Raw genomic sequence first — 20,823 nt, 5'->3', positions numbered from 1 at the left:
TCGTTTGGGGACATCCCCTAGTTTTAGGGCTTGCCTGTTGCACAATAAGGATTTAAAAATTGTTTACCGAGGGGATGGATGGATGGATGGATGGATGGATTAATGAATGAATGCTAAGGAGTAGGAGCTCCCACCCAGCTCAAACAAAAGTGTGCGAAGGCAGTGTCTGTACGTGCTCTCCTGACTTGCTGCTTAAGACAGAATGAAGAAAGGAAGCTGGGCGGTGGTGGCGCACGCCTTTAATCCCTGCACTCAGGAGACAGAGGCAGGTGAATCTCTGAGTTCGAGGCCAGCCTGGTCTACAGAGCAAATTCCAGGGCAGCCAGGGCTACACAGAGAAACCCTATCTCAAAAACAAACAGTCCGAGGAAAGGCTTACGGTTCCTGTCTTAACTGAGAAAGTTCAAATGTAGGCTTTTACATCTGCCCAAAACAGAAGTGAGACGGGCTGGGGAGATGACTCAGTGGTTAAGAATACTTGCAGAGGACCTAAATTTGATTCCCAGCACCCAAAGCAGGCAGCTCACAGCCCTCTGTAGCTCGAGTTCCAGGGGATCTGATGTCCTCTTCTGGCCTCTGAGAACACCACACCTGTACCTGGTACACACACATACGTGCAGTCAAACATGCATACATACAAAAATAATAAACTATAAAGATACTGAAGTATATAAATGAAAGTCAGAACCTTCAAGTGCCCCGTCCAGTTTTCTCTCTAACCTTAACTTGTCGTCTCCCTGTCTCTTGTGCTGATTTCATTCATTCTGACTGGTTTGATCCTGCAAACAATCCCCTCTGTGGGGTTTAGTGTTCAGTTTTGTTTTGTTTTTTTAAACTCTAATAAATGTAGCCTTACATGTTCTCTTCTACCTTCCTCGAGGCTGAGGATGAACTTTTCTTCAGCCAAAGGAGCTGGCACCCTTGAGAAGAGAGGGATTGTTGGCTGATCTCCTCATTGGCTAGAGTATTGGTTTTGAAAATACGCTTTTTTTTCTCTCCCCCTGAGACAGGGTTTCTCTGTAGCTTTGGAGCCTGGAACTCACTTTGAGACCAGGTTGGCCTCGAACTCACAGAGATCCTCCTGCCTCTTCCTCCTGAGTGCTGGGGTAAAATAGACTTTTATATTGGTGATTGTGGTCATGAGAGCCAGGGTTGCCTAAGGCTGACTTTGATCAGTCAGCAGAGCGAGAGACTTTCTGTGTCCTTGGCCCCAGCCTCTGTAAGGGTTTGTTAATAGTGCTAGCTTTCTAGGGGTCCTCCCCCACCTCTGTGCACTTTTGTTTCTTTTGATGACTCTACTAATCCATCATCAGTTCATTGCATGTTAGGGATGGAAGACTATGGAGGGTATGAGACATTAGTGAAAGGAATTTGGCAAGGCAACTAAGTAATTGGTGCATTCTGATGTGAGTCCTGTAATAGTTATTGATGTCATTCCAATGTAGAGATCATCTGTCAGCCAGGGCAGAGTCAAATCATTGTTGGTTTTTGGTTTTTGGTTTTTGGTTTTTCCAGACAGGGTTTCTCTGTGTAATAGCTCTGACTGTCCTGAAACTCGCTTTGTAGGCCAGACTGGTCTAAACTCACAGAGAGCCACCTGACTCTACCTCCCTAGTGCTGGGGTTAAAGGCGTGCGCCCCAACCGCCCAGCCAGGTCATTGTTGAAGAACGCCTAGTGCAAGGCACGGCGGGGGGCGGGGGAAGGGGGGACGACGGACTCTTGCTTTACCTGTGCACCTGTTATGACAGAATGGCAGCCTCGCCTACTAGGTTCATGGAGGTATGTGGACACCACCTGAAGCTAAGCATGGCCACCCTGATCCTCCCAGGCCTGTGGGTTATATTTGCAATATGTCTTTCTACTGTCTGGAATGCTACTTTTTACATTTTTACTTATTGATTTTTTTGGGTGGTGGGGAGCCAGGGTGGCCTTGAACTAATAGAGATCTAATAACCTCTGATTCCCCAGTGTTGGGATTAAAGGAGTGTGCCACCCAACACACCCATCTTGGGATTTTTCTTTTTCTTTTTTTTTCTATTATGAAAGTTGAACAGAGAAATAGCTTAGGTCTGGCTTGAAGCTAGGCCTCTTTTAGCAAACGCAGCACAGAGACACTGAGAGTACCATTTGGCCGTTTGGTTCAGTGATTAAGATTTCTTTAAAAAAAAAAAAAAAATATATATATATATATATATATATATATATATATATAGGTGGGGGGGGAGACTAGAAATGGAAGCACAAACCATGCAGAGGCTAAGCTGCCACTCTGCCATTGAATTCTGTCCCCAGCACAGTCACATTCTTTGAGCATCACAGTTAGATTCTTTCAAGATCGCCATTCCAGTGAGAGGAAGTGAATGGGCCCAGATCAGTGGGGATTGTTGGTTGTTTTCTCCTGTAGGAACACAGAGGGGCCTTTTGACCACTGTCACTGCACAGAATGTGAGGGGCTGAAGAAGAGATTTCCATTGTTTCTAGTGTGCCCTCCGCGATACTCAACTTCCAATGACTAGTCTTTTCTCCCCATCCAAGGGGGTGGGGCAGATCTGACTTGCCCTTAGACCCTTAATTCCTAAATAGATTTGTATAGTTAACCCTAAATAAGCTGAGAAAGTAAGGATTGTTGAATAAGATTCTCTTAGCAGTGTTTAAGACCAGAGTATCCCAGATGGCCATTTGGAGCTACGTCCTTGCCTACTTGGAGTGAAATCTTTCTTTTGGTGAACCTTATTGGGAAAGAAATGGTTTTTTTGGTGGTGGTGGTGGTTTTTTTTTTTCTCCCACCTTCCTCAACTAAGTAACTTTTTTGTTTAATATGCATCTCCTCTTGAGCCCTTGAAGATATTGAAGAAAGATAACATTGTCTAAGAACAATTATCAGAGACTGTTCTTGGCCCTTTCTCCAGAGTGTGCAGGCCCCACCATGGTCCATATGTCAACACAGTTCTGTTTGTTTGAAATTCGGTCACCCCAGGGGGCTTGCGGTCTTGGCAGAGCGCTTCTCTTTCTCTCCAGCAGTGCCACTGAAAAATGCATCTTGTGCAAGTTTGGGGGTTTAGAAATCGTGCACTTCAAAGTGCAGTGTGCTACAGGGCATGTTACAGACCGGCCCATGAATGGAACACAAATGCCCACTTCTTGGGAGATGGCAGAGCTTGGAACAGGTAAGCCACCTTCTGTTCATTGTTTCGGAAAGGAGCCTTGTCTCTGCCCCTGCTTTCACCTGGCCCAGAAGTGGGTGAGGCCATGGGTTGGCTGACTCAGGGCTCTGCCTGGTCTTTGTTCTCAGTGTTCCTGAGCAGGCAAAACGTGTTTCTTTTTGCTTGAATTTCTTAAACAGGCCTCCAGCTGAGGGAGAATACTCATGATTGGTCATTAAGACCCCTTACCCCCATAATCTCCATCCTCCATGGTGTTAGGATTTTTTTTTTTTTTTTTTTAGAATGAGCCTCTCCGCCAATGCAAATAATTCCAATCAGACCAAATCAGACCGAATAAAAGATGCCCATGTTTAATGCAATGCTCCCTGGAGGCACTGGGAAAGCATGGAGAGGGGAAGAGAGAAAAGGGAAGGTCACGCAAAACCCGGAGACCATGTGTTCATTTTCTGGGGGGGGGACAGTTTAAGTAGCCTGTGGGAGTGGTCTTTACTCTCCCTGAGGGAGGAGTCACTGTTTGGCGGGCTTTCTCAGAGGTGGAGTTTGGACTAAGGCAACTCCTAGGGGAGGGGGCTTGAAATGGGGTTTCTGTCCAGTATTCCAAATATGGATGCCTGGGGCTGGGATGAGCCCCCCCCCCCCCGACTATAATACATGGGCTTATAGCAAAGGAAGACACCATAAGGATGCTTGATACCTTTTGTTGTTTGGGTGTTCTCCATACATGAAACTTGCTTGCTTGGCCTCCCTCCCTCCCTCCCTCCCTCGCTCCCTTCCATCCTTCCTCCCTTCCAGGACAGGGTTTCTTATTGTGTTGTTGTTGTTGTTTACTCTTTGACTCTTGACTTTTTGTTCTTTGGAGGCCACCATCCAGCTCTCAAATAAATCACATACGGAGGCTTATTCTTAACTACAAATGCCTGGCCATAGCTTGACTTTTTCTTGCCAGCTTTTCTTAAATTATATCATCTACCTTTTGCCTCTGGGCTTTTACCTTTTCTTACTTCTGTATACTCATTCTCATATACTCTGTGGCTGGCTGTGCACCTTTCCTTCCTCCCTCCTTGATCTATCTTGCTCCTCTTCCTCATCCTCCAGATTTCTCCTTCTATTTATCCTCTCTGCTTGCCACCCCTGCCTATCCTTGCTCCTGCCTCACTATTGGCCATTCAGTTCTTTATTAGAACATCACATGTTTTAGACAGACAAAGAAACAGTTTCACAGAGTTAAACAAATGCAACAGGGTTAAACAAAAGCAACATATCTTTACGTCATTAAACAAATGTTCCACAGCATGCACATGTAACACACCTTAAAATAATATTCTACAACATTATGTAGCCCAGGTTGTCCTAGAACTCACTATGTAGACCACTCTGACATTGCTTCTGCTTCCCCAATGCTGGGATGCAAGGCATGTATGACCACAGGAAGCTTTCCTTCTGGTTGGGGGCATTCCCTTCCACAACCTCCCGAGTGGTGAGGCCACTGGCTACTGTGAAGGACATAGGTACTGCAGAAGTGACTACGCTTATTCTGCAGGACCTAAGCCTTACAGGTTGCTTGGAATGGGAGAGGGAAAATGAGTTGTGAGTGGAACTTTACAAGCTGTTTTTCTTTTTTCCTCACGCAGTTACACTCAGCAGGATTTTATGGTACTTGTTGATATCAAGGGATAATAAGCAAGAGCTTGCCAGTCTTTATTTATTGTTCTTAATTTTAATATTTATTGTGTCAATTTATATACATGTGAGGTTAGAGGTCAGCCTCTTCCTCAGAAGCTGCCCACCATTTTTTTCCTTCTGAAATATTTTGATATGCAATCTTACATCTAGGAAAAGACATGGTAACTCGAATTTACTGTATTCGATAGCTTTTCTCGCATGCCTTTAAAGCACAAAGTTGTCAGGAAGTAGACTCTAGGGTGGGTGACTTTCCTCTGAGGGTCTAGTGGCGTCATCATCGGGTTTTGAAGTTTCCAAAAAGGAACTGCCTAGATAGGGAAAAATCTAGGTTGGCAAGCCTGCTCTATTGCCTTGTGTCTGACCTTGGACAAGTTGCCCTAGGCCCTGGGCATTATGGTCAGTGTCAGAAGCCGGGTCTGTGACAAGTGAGATCTTAAACTGGCTTTCACAAAAGAACCACCTTGACTCCAGAATCGGCCACAGCCCTATCTTTAGTTAAGTAAAGACTCGATGTGTCTGTTGATTCCTGGGCCAGCTGTGGGAGAGGAGAGGGAGGCCTCCTCTGTGGCTCTGGAACCAGATTTGGGATGGAATTTGGAAACGGGAGCACACAGGCAAGCTGTGAGATCTGCCACTTGTGAATACGCAAGTGTATGAAATCGAAAGGCCCGGGGATAGACGACCCTCTCTGCTTTCGTGTGCCCTCTGCCTTCCCTTCCTCGCACTGGTGTGTTTGGTAACAACCTGAAGTCAAAGCCTTTCATTTTAGCTGTCAGAGCCCAGCGCTGGGCTGGAGGGGAACAATTTCATAAAGCTCCAAAGGTCTGACTTTACAGGTCTGTTGGCTGCATTTTCAATATGACTCTATTAGCTCTCCGTTCTTCCATGGGTGACCGCTTCATGCCTCGTGACCTGGCCACTTTGATCCATGGTGCGTGGGATTTATATGGCCAGATTCTAAGCTGAGCTGCGAAGAGAGTCAACACATTTCTTTTATGGCTGTTAAAATAGATTTATTGCTTTTTATTACAAAAGTCATCTATGTTCGCTATAGTCTGCAAGGTGTAGGAAAAAGATGAAAACTGCTGAAGTCGCCCACTGAAGTGAAACCAAGGATGCCAGCCTCTTAAGAATGGGTCCTTGGTCCTTCTACCAGACCAAGATCTGAACCCTCTGGAGGCACCTGGGACCCACAGAGTGTGACCCTATCAATGCAGTTTTTCTTTTCAGTTACTTTTATTTCATTATGTGTGCGCACACACATGCCAAGGGGAGGGCAGAGGGCAGCTTGCTGGCCTTGGTTCTTCTATTACGCCGTGTTAGTCCTAGGACTGAACTCACGGTATCACACGTGGTAGCAGCATCTCTGCCTGCTTGAGCCACCTGAGGGCTCCATGCTGTTTTTCCACTCTGAGATACCTCTCCCATTTATTGCAGCCTTGTTGGCGTCCTCCCTTCTGTTTCACCAGAGACTTTGAGCAACTTTGGGACAAGTCGCTCACCGCCACAGCCCTCAAGAGCGACTTTGGGACAAGCGATTCGCTTGCTCACTGCCACAGTCCTCAGAGCACCTCACACAAATGATTTTCTGGGGGGTGAGAAGGAAATCATAGTTGCTCGCCGCCCCACCCCCACCGACCCCTGCTCCTCAGGCTTTCTGCCTGGGACTGTCCCAGGAGTCTTTGCAGCCAGGTGTGTGCTCTCAGCTGCACCCCAAGGAGCTGCCCCACCACTTCCCCTGGCCTAGCTCCAGCTAGTGCTTTTCCAGAGGGATTTTTTCCTCCGGGTCTGAATTTACTTTTCTCTGCTCCCTGCCTCGTTCCTTCTCCTCCTGCTCTTTCAAGTCGGCTTGCTCAGGGACGTGGAAGCTGCCTGCGGCTTCAGGGGCAAGTGCCCATCTTGTAGCTGAATGCTTCTCTCCTCCCGAGCTGTTGTCTCTCCCATAGGCCTCGCTGGAGTCTTAGTTCTCTGTGAGCCTCACAGGATCAAAATTGGTGGGACCTGAGTTAGAGAAGAGGGCCTGGGTTTGGGTTGCGTGTCTGCCTTTTGAGCCGCGTGGTTTCAAGGTTTCCCTTTTCCATCAGCTGAAATCTGTTACACATAATGAGATTTGTGAAATGATTGTGGAAAGCTGTAATTTATCCACAGAGATGGGCAATTTTCTCTTTCATGATACATACGGTAGCTCTAGATTTTGTTATTATTTGTTCTTAATATGGATAGAACCTTTAAATGAGAGACGATGTATTTATGGATTGGAAGACTTAGTGACGGTAGGATGTTTTGTCCACTAATCAATCTACAGGGTCAGTATGTTCCCGAATGACGGAAGTGATGTTTCCTTGTTTACACTCCTGGAAGACATCAATAAGCCAGTCCTAGGATTACATTACATGTAAGTGCAAAGGACTCAGGGAAGCATCAACAATTACAGCTAACAACAAGACGGAGGGCTTACACTCTCTGACATGAAGGTTTTCTCTAAAGCTCCAGAGATCAGGGTAGTGGTGTAAAGATGAACACATTGGTCCCTGGAACTGACTAGAGTGTCTGGAAACACACCCCACACTTTTGTAGTGTGGGATGCATTTTCATCAAAGCAGCCAGGATTAGTCAGTGAGGGGAAGAGGTGAGATTCTCAGCGTGGTATGTTAGGACAGTTGCACATCAGTACAGAAGAGGTAAAGCCTGATCTGGGCATTGTACTGTATGGAAAAGTGAACCCAGGATAAATCAAACTTAAAGTTAAGAGCACTTGTAACTCATCAGAGGACCAGAGTTCAGTTCTCAGCACTCACATCAGGCAGCTTACAAATGTCTGTAATTCTAGGTCTAGGGATCCCTTGCCTCCTCTTGACTTCCATGCCCCTCCCAAGTGTACCCACCCACCTAAAAACATCTCTGCTGCTGCAGAGGGGTCAGAGTACTGGTAAAATAAGAAGGAAGTAGTTAGTGTTTGTTGTAAGGGGCAGTCACTTGTTTGTTACTGGCTGCCCAGAACTGAAATAATCACACAGAAACTGTACTAATTACAACACTGTTTGACCCATTAGCTCTAGATTCTTATTGACTAACTCTTACATCCTAATTTAATCCATTTCTATTAATCTGTGTATTGCCATGTGGCTGTGGCTTACCGGCAAGGTTCCATCATGTCTGTTCCTGGCAGTGGTTACATGGTGTCCCTTTACTCCGCCTTCTTTCTCCCAGCATTCAGTTTAGTTTTCCCCACCTACCTCTATTCTCCTCTGTACTGGCCCAAGATAGTTTCTTTATTAACCAGTGTGTATTCACAGCATACAGAGGGGAATCAAGTGTTCTGTTGCTTGATTTCTTTGCTTTGCTTTTTTGAGACAAAGACATGCTGTGTAGCCCAGGTTGACCCACAACTCAAGGAGATGCCAAAGGGTCTCCTGGCAGGAGGGCTCTCATCTTTGCTTGGTAAAGTGCAGTTCCTGGGGCTCTAATGCTAGTAGTGTGCAAAGTCTGGCTTTTGTAGTTAGGGACTCACTTAATAAACATCTGCTGTGTCCCTTATATCTGCCAGGCACCATGAATGGCCCACAGTAACTCCAGGAGATATTCTTGTCTCATCCTCCCCACTGCTGGATTATAGCTAGCTGTGTACTGCCACACCTGACTCTTTTTTTTTTCTCGCTTATTGCTAGATTATCTTCTGAATGGCACCACACTGTCCTCCTTGTTGAATAATGAACATTTGAAGGCAAAACCCCAAACTTGATTCTTGTAGCTACCAGGCCCCTTCTAAAGTAGGTTGGTTGGTTCTCCCACTCTGTTCTCCTCTCCTGTTATTGAACAAGTTAATCGTACCTCAGCTCATGGTTTTCCACCTTCCCCACGCTTCAACCCCGTGATACCGTTCCTCCTGTTGTGGTGACCCCCAACCATAGCATTAGTTTTGTTTCTACTTCATCACTGTATTTTTGCTACTGTCATGAATCGTAAATAGCTGTGGTTTCTGATGACCTTAGGAGGCCCCTGTGAAATGATCCTTTGACTGCAAAGGGTTTGTGACCCACAGGTTGAGAGCCACTGCCTTAGTAGCTGCATTGTGTTCATCCATATGCAGAAATGCTCTTTCTTCTGGCTTAACTGCATTCTGAAGTCTTGCCCCCAAAGAACCCTTTAGTATCATGCTAATAATCAGCACAGAATCCTTCTGTTAGCCAATCTTCTGGAACTCCTGCCTGGATCCGGTTTCTATCCATTGGAAGCCCTTTGCTCCCCACCCCGAATTGATGTTAGGGTGATAGAGCCCTATCATCTGCCTGGCGGCCCCAGGCTGGAGTTCTTGAAATCCTTAGAGCTGCACTTCTGGGTCTGTGTGTTTTATACATAGACAGTAAATGTTTATGAAATGTGAAGTCAGTCTTTCCTTCCCACCTACTCTGTTCTGGAATCATTTGTGTCTACACAAGGGACCAAACTAAAGAAATCATATCCGCCGTGGGGGTGATGGTGGTCAAAGAAGGTCAGCTTAGTCTGGAACAGTCTGGAGTCTGGGCTGTCTCTCTGTAGGCAAGGAGTGGGGCTGAAGGCGTGGCTGACTTTTCAAGTAACCTGAACTTGGTACACTCCATGCCTTGAAGCTTGCTACATGATGGTGACATCAGTGTCCAGTCTAAGGTTGTAGGTTGCTTCAGTATTTTCATGAGATGGAAACCTGGTGAGTATCAGCTTTTTGGCAGGCATTGTTCTAGATGCAGGAAAACAATGGGCAGGAACCACGAAGATCTGGCCCTAATGAGATCTACATTGTGGAAGTGGAAGTTCCTAAGACATGTCTCTTTTTTAAAGCCCCACACAAACCTGGCTAAGTAGAGTGTCTCAAGAGAAAGCCACCTCTCTGTCTTCTGCCTTTATGAGTGTGTGCCAGTGTTTCCAGGCCCTCATGTCCAACTCTTCCTCATTTCTGAGGAAACTTGAGTGGGCTGGGGCGTACAGACTCCCATGGTGCCTCGCAGCTAGAAGGGGCACAGTAGATGTTTATTGAGCAAGTGTGTAATGGCCAAAGCCAAGCTTTACAGACTAGCATTAGAGCCCCAGGCACTAATGAGATGAGAGCCCTCCAGCTAGGAGACCCTTTGGCTGTTTCTGGAACAGTCCTAGGTGAAAACAAGCCCGTCCCCACGTTAGGGAATTCCACACTATCAACATGGTTGGAACAAGCATGACTCTAGGATGACCTTCCCTAGGGCCTCACACTCTGAGACAGCAGAAGCAGGCCTCGTAGCTATAAATAACCATCCGAGTCACACATGAGGGCCCCAAGTTAAAACAACCGATTCCTCTTGTTACAGAGTGTAAGAGAGAGCTTTTCCAAAGTCCATGGAACAGCGTGGTACTCAAATGGATCTTATTTTTCCTGGAAAGTGTACAGAGAAAGTACAGTTCCCCTTCTGCACCCCGCCCATATACTGTTTTTTTTTTTTAACTTGTGTATATGTTCATCTTAGCATATGTGAAGTAAGCTGTTTTTAGTTATTTACTAGTGGGAAACAATTAAATAAGGCTACTTTTTAACTTAAAGACAATTTCAAAGCTCCAGTGCACAGATAAAATTGTTAGAGGGGAACTTGAAACAATTTAACCTAGGATTTCCCCGGAGAGCTGATCCAGGAATTGGTATGAAACAGCCGAAGGATTGTGTGTGTGTGTGTGTGTGTGTGTGTGTGTGTATACACACATAACATGTGTTAAGACCAGAGAACAACTTGTACAAGTTGGTTCACTTCCTCTACCATCTATATAGGGTTCTGTAATGAGAGACGAAGCTTTTCTTTTGTCCCAGCCACCTAGTCCCAAATAATCCCAGAAAAGTGGTGTGGGAGAATTGTCTATATTCTGTCAATCATATTTTAATAAAACGCTGATTGGCCAGGCAGGCAGTATAGGTGGGAAAGCCAGACAGGAAGTAGAGGTGGAGCAAAGAGACTGGGAGTATTTTGGAAAGCAGGAAGCTCCCTCTGCCATTCCTGCACAGACCACCAAAGAGGCAACATGTAAGCTGTCACACTGAGAAAGGTACTGAGCCATTATGGCTAACATAGATAATGATAATGGATTAATATAAGTTACAAGGACTAATAAGAAGCCTGACCTAATGGGCCAGTCAGTTTATAATCTAATGGAGTCCTGTGTATGATTTCTCTTTGGGATTTGCCAGCTGCGGGATACTGGGCGGGACAAAAACCCCAACACGCCAGCCCCTCATGTTACAGAAAAGCTTATATTAAATTCCAAATTGTTTGGTCTATTGCTCAGGCTTATTACTAACTAGCTCTGACAACTTAAATTAACCCATTTCTATTAATCTACATTTTACCACGTGACTTCGTGGCTTTACCTGTTCTCTAGCATCTTACTTCTCTGACGCCTGACTGGCATCTCCCCCTCACTCTGTCCTTCTCCTTTCTGTATTTTCAGTTTGGCTTCCCGCCGAGCCTTATTCTGTCTTGCTATAGGCCAAAGCAGCTTCTTTATTAACCAGTGAAGGAATAGATATTCATAGTGTACACAGAGATTATCTCACAGCACGGCCCAGTGGTGGAGCTCATGATGTCAGGCTTTGGCAAGGGCCGTTACCTATTGAACCATCCCAGCAACTGAAGGATGTCATGTTATTTTATTTTTTGACTTGTTCATGTCTGTATATATGAGTATATGTACGTGTAGTGTATGGACATGTGTACAGAGGCCAGAAGTGGATCCTACTTTATTGTTCTCTACCTGATTTCTTTAAGACAGAGTTTTGAACTTGGACCTAGGCTGTCAGTCAGCAGACACATTCCATCTCTGCCCTCTCTACTCCCCTCACTGGGGTTATATGCACATTCATGGATACCTGACTTTTCATGTAGGTCCTGAGAATTCGAACCCAGGTCCTAAGGGTTGCACAGCACTTCCTCTAGCACATTAAGCCACCTCCGTAGCCCCAGGATAATTAAGCCAAATTATTTACTTGTTTTATCTTTTGTGTATGAGGGTTTTGCCTACATGGATGTCTGCATCATGTATTTACAGTGTCTGTGCCGGCCGGAAGAGGGAGTTGAATCCCAGAAACTAGAGTTACAGATGGTTGTGAGTTGCCATATGGGTGCTGGAAACTGAAACCAGGTCCTCTAGAAGAATAGTTAGTGTTCTTAACAGCTGAGACACCTCTCCAACCTTAGGATTTTTAAAAAGATAAATGTAGTCAGAGGCTTGCTTTATTGGAAGATGTTATCCTTACTAGTTTTTAGGTGTTGAAGTGATTGTTTTCAATGGAATAATGGTTTAGGGTTGTTTTCAGGCTGGATGGTTAAGGACTAAGTTATGTGAGCTGTATTTGTGAAGAGTAGCGTTTGCCATTCTGAATATTAGAGTCTGTGCCCACCTCATCCTGCTAGTGCTGGGGTTATCGTTCTCCCACTGTGTAGTTGCTGGGGATCAGCAGCACCACTGCTGGTCCAGCTTTGGCAACCTCAGCATAAGCTGAGGTTAGACCCTTCACATTGAAGGTCGTCTTTCAGCACAGAGCAGACCAGTCCCAGTGAGGCAGAATACAGATAGGCCGGGGTAGGTCAGGTGGGCTCTGGGTCAGCTGTTTGATGGTTTCTGTGGCTAAAGTGGAAATACCCCTGAGTTTGTGTTAGCGCCCTGAATTAATTGCATGGTAATTAAATGTTAACATGGTTGATCAGAGGAACTGTGTAATTGAAGCATAATAAAATATGGCATGCTTACTAAGCAATTGAGTTGTCTTCCAAGGATGGAGCAGTACCAGGCAGGCGAGGCACAGATGTCTTTAGCAAGCTGTTCCTGGCACAGTGATGCTCTTTTGTCTTCTAAGCAATTTATGGGGATGTGGTGCTCTAAAAAGATGTGCCCCAAACTGCTTATTGCACCTGAGAAGCAGATTTGTAATTTAATTAAAAATACTTGGGATGCCCGATAGCTCAATCAGCAGAACATAGGGTTCTTAATTTGAAATTTTCTGTATTCTATAGCACTTTGAATAGTTTGTTTTATTTTTTCTTTTGAGGCAGGGTTGCACTGTATAACTTTGGCTGTCCAGGAATCTAGTAAGTAGACCAGGTTGGCCTCAGACTCACAGAGCTCTGCTTGCCTCTGCCTCCCGGTTGTTGGGATAAAAGGCATGTGCTACTACACCTGGCTTAATACTATATTTCTTAAAAATGATTTCTTATTTTATGTGCATATTTTACATGCTTTTATGTCTGTATACCACATGCATGCAGTGTTCATGGAGACCTGAAGAAGTTGTCAGATCCACTGGAACTGGAGTTACAGACAGCTGTGAGCTGCTGTGTGGATTCTGGGAACTGGACCTGGGTTCTCTGCAGGAGCTCTCAGTGCTCTTAACCTTTGACTCATTTCTCTGGTTTCTGAATAAATTTTTTTTAACAGGCAGTTTATTTTACATTTAGTCAATGGTAAAATGTCAACTTTTTTGCTATAAATGTTTGAATATATATATAAATACACACACATACATACATATATATGTATTTGGCTGAGGCAATCTCTCAGAGGATTCCATATGAATACTTTATAGCAGATCATCTTAGATTTTCCTATTCATACCCTTTTCACTCATGAAATATAGGTGTATAAAAGATACTATCACAAAATTTATTTAAAAATATTTTTGTGATTCATACTATTTAGTAAGTTGGGAGCAAATTTGCCCAGTGAAATGGATGTTTTTATTTAGTTTTTAACATAAAGAATTGAATGATCTGTTGAATATTTTATGGGTCAGGACCGGGAATGTCGTTACCACTTTTTCAGAGATGTTTGCTATTTTGATTTTATAATCGTCTATACTGAGGATGCTTATTTACATAAATACTAGGTACAAAATGGCAGAAGTATGTTTAAAGTATTTTCAGAAATTGCTGGTAATTTTATCCTAATTCAAAACTGAAATTCATTTAGCACGTTTTCTGGCGCTCAAGTCAGCTGCTCAAACAGCAATCTTAAAAAGTAAACATTCTCTCACGAGCCCATTCAAAGTAGACTAATTTGACACGTCCCAAGGAATGTCGCTCTCAGAGGGTGAGGTCTTTATTTCCTGTATCTGTCCCTGTGGGTTCAGGAAGTTTCGCATGTACAGTAACCTAGTGAAGTTCACAACCCTGAATAGTCTCTCCTCCGAGCCAAGGAGCTCTTGGTAGTGCACGCCGGTGCTGGGTGGCCTTGATGGCTTCCGCAGTGCAGAGTGGGTGGCGCGCTCAGGACCTACGCTGCTGTGAAGCTGTGAGGCGACTCAGGCAGCTGTTGCCAGAGACATCTCGCCTTCGTTGTATTGCTTTTTGAATTATGTTTTGGTCACTTTGAATTTATAAACTTTATATCTTTTGTGTGTGTGCATGTGTGTATATCTGTCTGTCTGAGCATATGTACATAGGTGCCCAAGGAAGACAGAAGAGGGTTTCAGATCCTCTGGAGCTGGAGTTACACATGGTTGTGAGCCACCTGATGTGGGTGCTGGGAACAGAACTCTGATACTCTGCAAGAGCAGCAAGTGCCCTAACTGCTGACCCCCATCTCTAGCCCCATACACACCTTTCACTGTTGTCAGATTTTGTTTTTAATGGGTTCCACATTGAGTACACAATCCTTTACCCCACAGGTTAAGAAGCTGTGCCCATAGTAGCTCCCTAGGCTTAAGTAGTGTGTTTGCTAGAGATGAATGAATGGGCTTGTGGTGGTTTGAGTAAAAATGGCCCCAGAGGCTCATCTGTTTGAATGCTTAGTCACCAGGGAGTGGCCCTATTTGAAAGAATTTGAAAGCTTTGGAAGTGCAGCCTTGTTGGAGTGAGAAGTATTTCCCTAGGGATGGGCTTTGAGATTTCAAAAGTCCATGCTAGGCCCAGTTCTCTCTGCCTGTGACTCAAGATGTCGCTCTCAGCTCCTGCCCCAGAGCCATGAGGTCTACCATGCTCCTACCATGCTGATGACGGACTAAACCTCGGAAACTGTAAGCCAGTCTCCAGTTAAATCCTTTATGAGTTTCCTTGGTCATGAGATCTTTTCACAGTAATAGATAATTAGATATTCATATTTCCTTTTTGTAAGTATTTAATTCCCTTACATGATTATTGAGCATAAGTTCATTTTTATTAAAAGGAGGTGATATGGAAGTGATTTAAAAAATTATCAACTCAGGAGGAAATTTAGGGAAATGTTTTTTAAAAACAAATAGGTAACTCGACTTTGAGTAAACAGTAAAATAGAGTGAAATTTTTATAACTTTGTTTGCTATTTTAAACTTTTCTTGACAATGCTGTTCCAGACTTGGAACCTGGAGATTTTAGTGGTAAAAACGTTATGTGGGGTAGGCTTTCCTCGTCAGCTTTTGTTTTCTGCTCACCAGAGCAGTGGTTCTGCTGCAGCGCTGGATTCCTCCCCTGTTCGTTCTACTTTTCTTTCTTTGGTGATAAAGAACTCCAACCAAAAGCAATTTAAAGAGGAAAGGATTTATTTGACTTCTACTTCCCGGTTCTGGTCCATTGCTGAGGGAAGCCAGGGCAGGAACTCAAGCAGAAACTTGAAGCAGGAACCACGGAGGAAATGTGTTTGCATGGCCGCTCACAGGCTTGTGCCTAGCGGACCTTTTTCATCCATCCAGAGTCCTGTCTCAAAAACAGAACAAAGAAACAAACAAACAAACACACACCAACTTAATAAATGTCTGTCTGACTAGGGAGATGTTTCAGTGCTGAACAAATGTGGGGATCTGAGTTTGGATCCTCAGAACCATGTAAATCTGGGCATGATAGTGTACATTACTGCCTAGGGTATGGTGCTTCCTCCAGTGGGCTGAGCCTTCCTGGATTGGTCAACAGTGAATGCAGCCCACCACAGACGTGCCCGCAGCCAGTCTTCTCTGGCCCATTTCTCCAGGGAGACTCCCATCTCAGGTGACTCCAGCCTGTGTCAGGCTGACGGCCTAAGCTAACTAGGACACCTTTCTGCGAAGACGGCAAGCATTCGTTGCTTCTAGCCATGTACTTCACTGAGTGTGTCTTACATACATGTGGCATAATAGACCACACTTACAGAAAAACACTTACTGTCCATTGGCTTATCCTGTTTCATTTTTTTAAATTACTGCTAGTCTTCTAACAGCCGTAGGAAGCAGGCCTTTTTCTTACCTCAGTTTTATAATTAAGTGAACAAAGGGACAGGACATCATATTTACCTCTTTAGAATCCTATGTCTTTTTAGTGGTGTGTTACTAAAATTCCTTCCCCGGGGCAGATGTAAACAATGTCTACCCTACCATACCTTCTAAGAGCCCCTGAATGCATGGCTACCTAAACAGAGCCCTTGCAGCCCATGTGCTTTGAGCCCCTTCCTGGCGCCATGTGTAATTAGGGCAGAGTTGCCTACACCTGGCTGGATATTGTGGCAAGAGTCCCATGGCTCTCCCTGCCCCACCTTCTGTGAGGGAACGTCGACATTCAAAAAACCCAGCTGTGAAGATTTGTTTTGTTGTTGTTGTCAAATGGCACCACTGAACACACGAAGATGGCGTGTCTTTGGCGTGAAGGATGGTCTTGTGGTTATGGTGTCAAATGAAACTTACCCAGTTGGCATATTAACCCTGATAAACTCAATCCACTTTCAAGCGTTCTAGAACAGTGATTCTCAACCTGTGGGTCATGACCCCTGCAGGGGCTGTTGAATGACCTTTTCACAGGGGTCACCTAAGACCATTGGAAAACACAGATATTTATATTACACTTCATAACAGTAGCAAAATTGCAGTTATGAAGTAGCAATCAAAATAATTTTATGGTGGGGGGATTCACCACAGCATGAGGAACTGTATTAAAGGGTCACTTTAGGGAAGTTGAGAACCACTATTATAGAAGAATCTAGATTCCCAAGAACTGCATTGTCTTGGGATTGTGTCTTACCACAGAAATGTGCTCTGCAATGTTTCAACTGTCAACTGTAGAAGGGGCAGCCCCTGCGCTGCCAGCCTTGCCTCTGCTCAGTCCTCCCCCACCCCTTAGCATCTCCCTGACTGCAGATCACAACTGACTACAAACCTTCCTTATTACAGATTGGGGTGCCAGACTGGTTGGCTAGCCTGGACTCTGGCTTGCCCTGGCTTTTGCTGGCCTAGAATCCCCTCCTTTGTTGTGATGCTTCCTGCTGTTGTGATGAGGGCCAATGAGGTGAATGGAGGCTTGCAGACGCTGCTCCTGACTGGTCCTTATTATCAGTAACCCCGTGAACATGGTTAAAAGAAAATTCAAGGGGGCTAGAGAGGTGACTCAGCGATTAAGAGCACAGACTGCTCTTTCAGAGGTCCTGAATTCAATTCCCAGCAACCACATGGTGGCTCACAACCATCTGTAATGAGATCTGGTGCCCTCTTCTGGCCTACAGGCAGGATACTGTATAAATAAATAAATCTTAAAAAGAAAAAAAGAAAATTCAGGTCTTGAGGAGTTTGGTTTTCATATTGAGAAATGTTCTTAAGTTGAAGAGCTAACGGGAAAATAAGAATTACTCTATGCTTTCCATGTAAACCGAGCATGGTGATGTGGTCTGTAATCCCAGCACTCGGGGGGGGGGGGGGGGGGGGGAAGGGGGATGGAGGCAGAATGGGCCGGAACTCAAGGTCATCTCAGCTAAACGTTAACTTCGAGGCCAGCCTAGGATATGCGAGATGCTGTCTCAAAAACAGAACAAACAAACAAACACCAACTTAATAAATGTATGGCGGACTAGGGAGATGTTTCAGTGCTGAACAAATGTGGGGATCTGAGCTCAGATCCTCAGAACCGTGTAAATCTGGGCATGATAGTGTACATCTGTAACCTCCTACAGGGAGCCCAGAGGCGGAGTCAGTAGAATCCCCTGAAGTATGAAGAGCAGCAAGTAACAAGCAAAGGACTTCTTCTAAACAAAGTAGAAGAGGAATATTGCCCTCTGACCTCCATACATGTGCTGTGTGCATGTCCACATTCATGCATAAACATGGGCACAGATACACATCACACACACACACAAGCTAAAAATAGCATAGATAGTAATTACTTAAGGTCCTTTTCACAGGTAAATTTTCATTATTCCCTTGTGAGTACAGAGCAACTGTCCAAAATTCTCAAGTTCCCCATGCATTGCAGCAAGTCACTGAATTCTGGAGCAGTTGATGTGATTGGTCTGCCGTATCTGTTTCTTGGAAGGAAAAACCATTCTGGGAAGTTCCGCAGTGTTGCACTGAACCTTAGCTTATGTTTGGGGCCTGCTTCTCCTGTCTGGATTGAGAAAATCTGTTTTTCTCAATCTGTTTTTCCTCCCAAGGGAAGGCCTCACCTTCCAGCGACCATCCACAGGCACAAACTTTGAGTCACGCCAGGCCTCCTCTTCTAAATCCTCATTTAAGGCTCTTAATTCCTCCTAGGTGGCTTTGGTTGGTGTCCCAGCCTCTAATTGCTCAACATCTCGGTTTTGCACATCCAACCTGCAGCTGCAACCGAACGCCTCCCACGCTCTGCACCTTGCTCCAGATGTTTTTCCAGCTTTGGGGGCCTCCAAACCCCGTTCCTTCCGAATGGATGGGATACAAATGCATGAGATCATTCCGAACCCTTCCTACCTCGATGATGTTTGTTTTATGGTGAACTTTTCTGCTGGTTGCCCACCAGGGTGGCTTAAAAACCGGAATCTATCAAAGTTCTATTTTCTGTGAACCCTCTGCCTATCTGCCAGGTGAGAGGCTATGTCTGTATGTTTTGACTCTTTGAGATTTTCTGTGTGTTCCCGCAGCCACAGTGCTTCCGTCCTTCCTAACCTCTGGTAAATGCAGGAATTTTGTCAACCTCCTGTACTCTGGGGGGCAGTGAAGGAGATCTAGGTGTTTTTCTGGCTTCTGCTGATGAACTCTGTGAGCTTAGACAAGTCACGTACCCTGTACTTACTCCTCACCTCTGCTATGACCTGTCATTCCTCCTGTATTGGGCCAGTGCTAGAATACAGTGTGGTAGACTCCACAGGGTCTGGCAGGAGTATCTGGCACTTGAGGAACCCTGAATAAATGCCAGTTCTGTCCCTAGTCTGCACTGCAGTCAGGGGGCTGGCGGGAGGGGGCAGTTCAAGGTACAGATGGTGTTGAATAGGTACTGATGGTCCTGCCAGTATCACGCAGCCACAGGCAATGTAGGGGTGAGGGCCCGGAGCCCTGTCTGTCACAGTTACAACCCAGGCTCCATTTCACTGATTTCTATCTTTACTAGGGGCAGAAAATGTTCCAGAACTTTTTCATACTGACCCCTCTTCTCTCCACTCAGCAAAGCAAGAAAGAGAGAAAGGCAGTATGTTAAGAGTTCAGGAGAAACCCCAATGCTCCCTTGCTGTTCCCCATCTTGTCTCTGCACTCTATTGTGTGATACACACATAATTATCTTGTCACTGTCTGTCCTCTCTGTGTATATGTGCATGTGTTTGCATGCGGGCCGAGGCCAGAGATTGGCACTGTCTTTTGTGATTGCTTTCTTCATTATTTTATTTTATTTTTTTATGAATTACTTTTAGTGAGTGTGTCTGTATTTGCATGTGTGCGTGTACGTGTGTGTATCCCTGAGTGTAGGTGTGGGGTTAGGCCTTCTGGGGGTGGAGTTTCAGGTGGTTATGAGCTTTCTGGTATAGATGCTGTGAACCCAGTTCTTGGTCCTCTGGAAGAGCAGCATGGTCTTTTCACCGTGGAGCCGTCTCTGCAGCCCCCACCTAATTTATTGAGACAGAGACTATCACTTAAACATGAAGCTTGCCCACTTGGCCTGTCTCGGTAGCCACCTTTCCCCAGGGATCCCGTTTCTGCCTCTGAAGTACTGGGGTTACAGGCAGGCATATACACATGCGTGACACACTCAGGTCACCGTGCTTCTGTGGCCAGTCTTTCCCAGCAGAACCCTTCATTTCCCAGCCCTCGGTGTCTCTCAAGGGTGACTGGTCTTGTCCACAAACATCATCCTTGCTTTCCTGTCGGAATGGATTTCCTGGATTTGCTCCTGCTCAAGAACAAAACTTTTGATTAGACTGATCTTGCCTGTTTGCAGCATGCCCTGGCGTTATGAAATAGAAATCTCCACAAAACCTTTTCTGCTCTGGAAATGGGGTGTCAATCTCCTCAGACGTCGTCCAAATATTTATTGCTTGCAACGAAAAAAATTCCCTTGAAAAGTGTGTTTGGTCTGCTTGGAAGAGGGCACTGAATTGACTTTTTACTCTGACAGGTTTTATACCTTGTGTTAAGTGGATGAGCTTGTTTAATTAAGTCAGTGTGTTCGTCAGTGTGAACCCGTGATCTGACCTTCAGCTGTGGAGGAGATTGTGTACTTTTGATAGTGAAGGAGAGTCAAATACTGGGTTTGATATGCACTGTAGGACATGGACATGCTCTTTGTGCAAGGCTGGGATTGTAACTGAAGCGTTAGAGACCTGGCAAGTTGTGAGTTGTGACTGATCCCTCTGCAGTCCTGAGTGCAGGTTCTACCTGGCTGGCTCCTCCAGTGAGAAGAGGTCTGTCTCTATCCTGCTGAGATGTGGAATGCACAGGCCCGGGGAGTGAGACTTGCCCAGAAGAAAGTGAAGATGTTACTGAAGTTGGGGGCCACAACTTCATGTACTCCAAGAAGATGGGTTCAGATGGGATCTCTGAGAAGCCAATTAAAGTGGCCCAATATATAGTAAAGAGAGAGAAAGGAGATTTTTTTTTCTTTCAATTTAGCCACATTGGAAAGAGAGACAAAGAGACCCAGTGATCTCCTATCCCTAAAGTTCATCTTTAGGGTCATGGAGTAAAATTATTCTTATTATTTTAAAATATGCCTATGTGTGCATCTGTGTGGTATGTGCACTTGAGTACAGGTGCCTTTGATAGTCAGAGGACTTGGATCCCTCTGGCGCTGGAGATACAGGTGGTTTTGA

The 20,823-nt window shown here is 45.1% G+C and overlaps 1 protein-coding gene across 6 annotated transcripts in view; it reads left to right on the top strand.

The window, feature by feature from the left end:
* The window catches only part of Tln2 (talin 2), a 406,415-nt gene that overhangs the window by 91,513 nt on the left and 294,079 nt on the right, over positions 1-20,823 (top strand). Inside the window, exon 1 of one of the 6 annotated variants that reach the window (XM_087905345.1) lies at positions 18,401-18,606. The exons of the other annotated variants lie outside the window; for them this stretch is intronic. The gene's annotated coding sequence lies outside the window, so the exon portion shown is untranslated. Of the gene's footprint in view, positions 1-18,400; positions 18,607-20,823 lie in introns of those variants that run through there. 6 annotated transcript variants of the gene reach the window in all.

The sequence above is a fragment of the Myodes glareolus genome, chromosome 4, assembly GCF_982192425.1.
Source record: "Myodes glareolus chromosome 4, mMyoGla1.1, whole genome shotgun sequence".
Classification (NCBI taxonomy): Eukaryota; Metazoa; Chordata; class Mammalia; order Rodentia; family Cricetidae; genus Myodes; species Myodes glareolus.
This window is presented reverse-complemented; position numbering and strand designations above follow the sequence as displayed.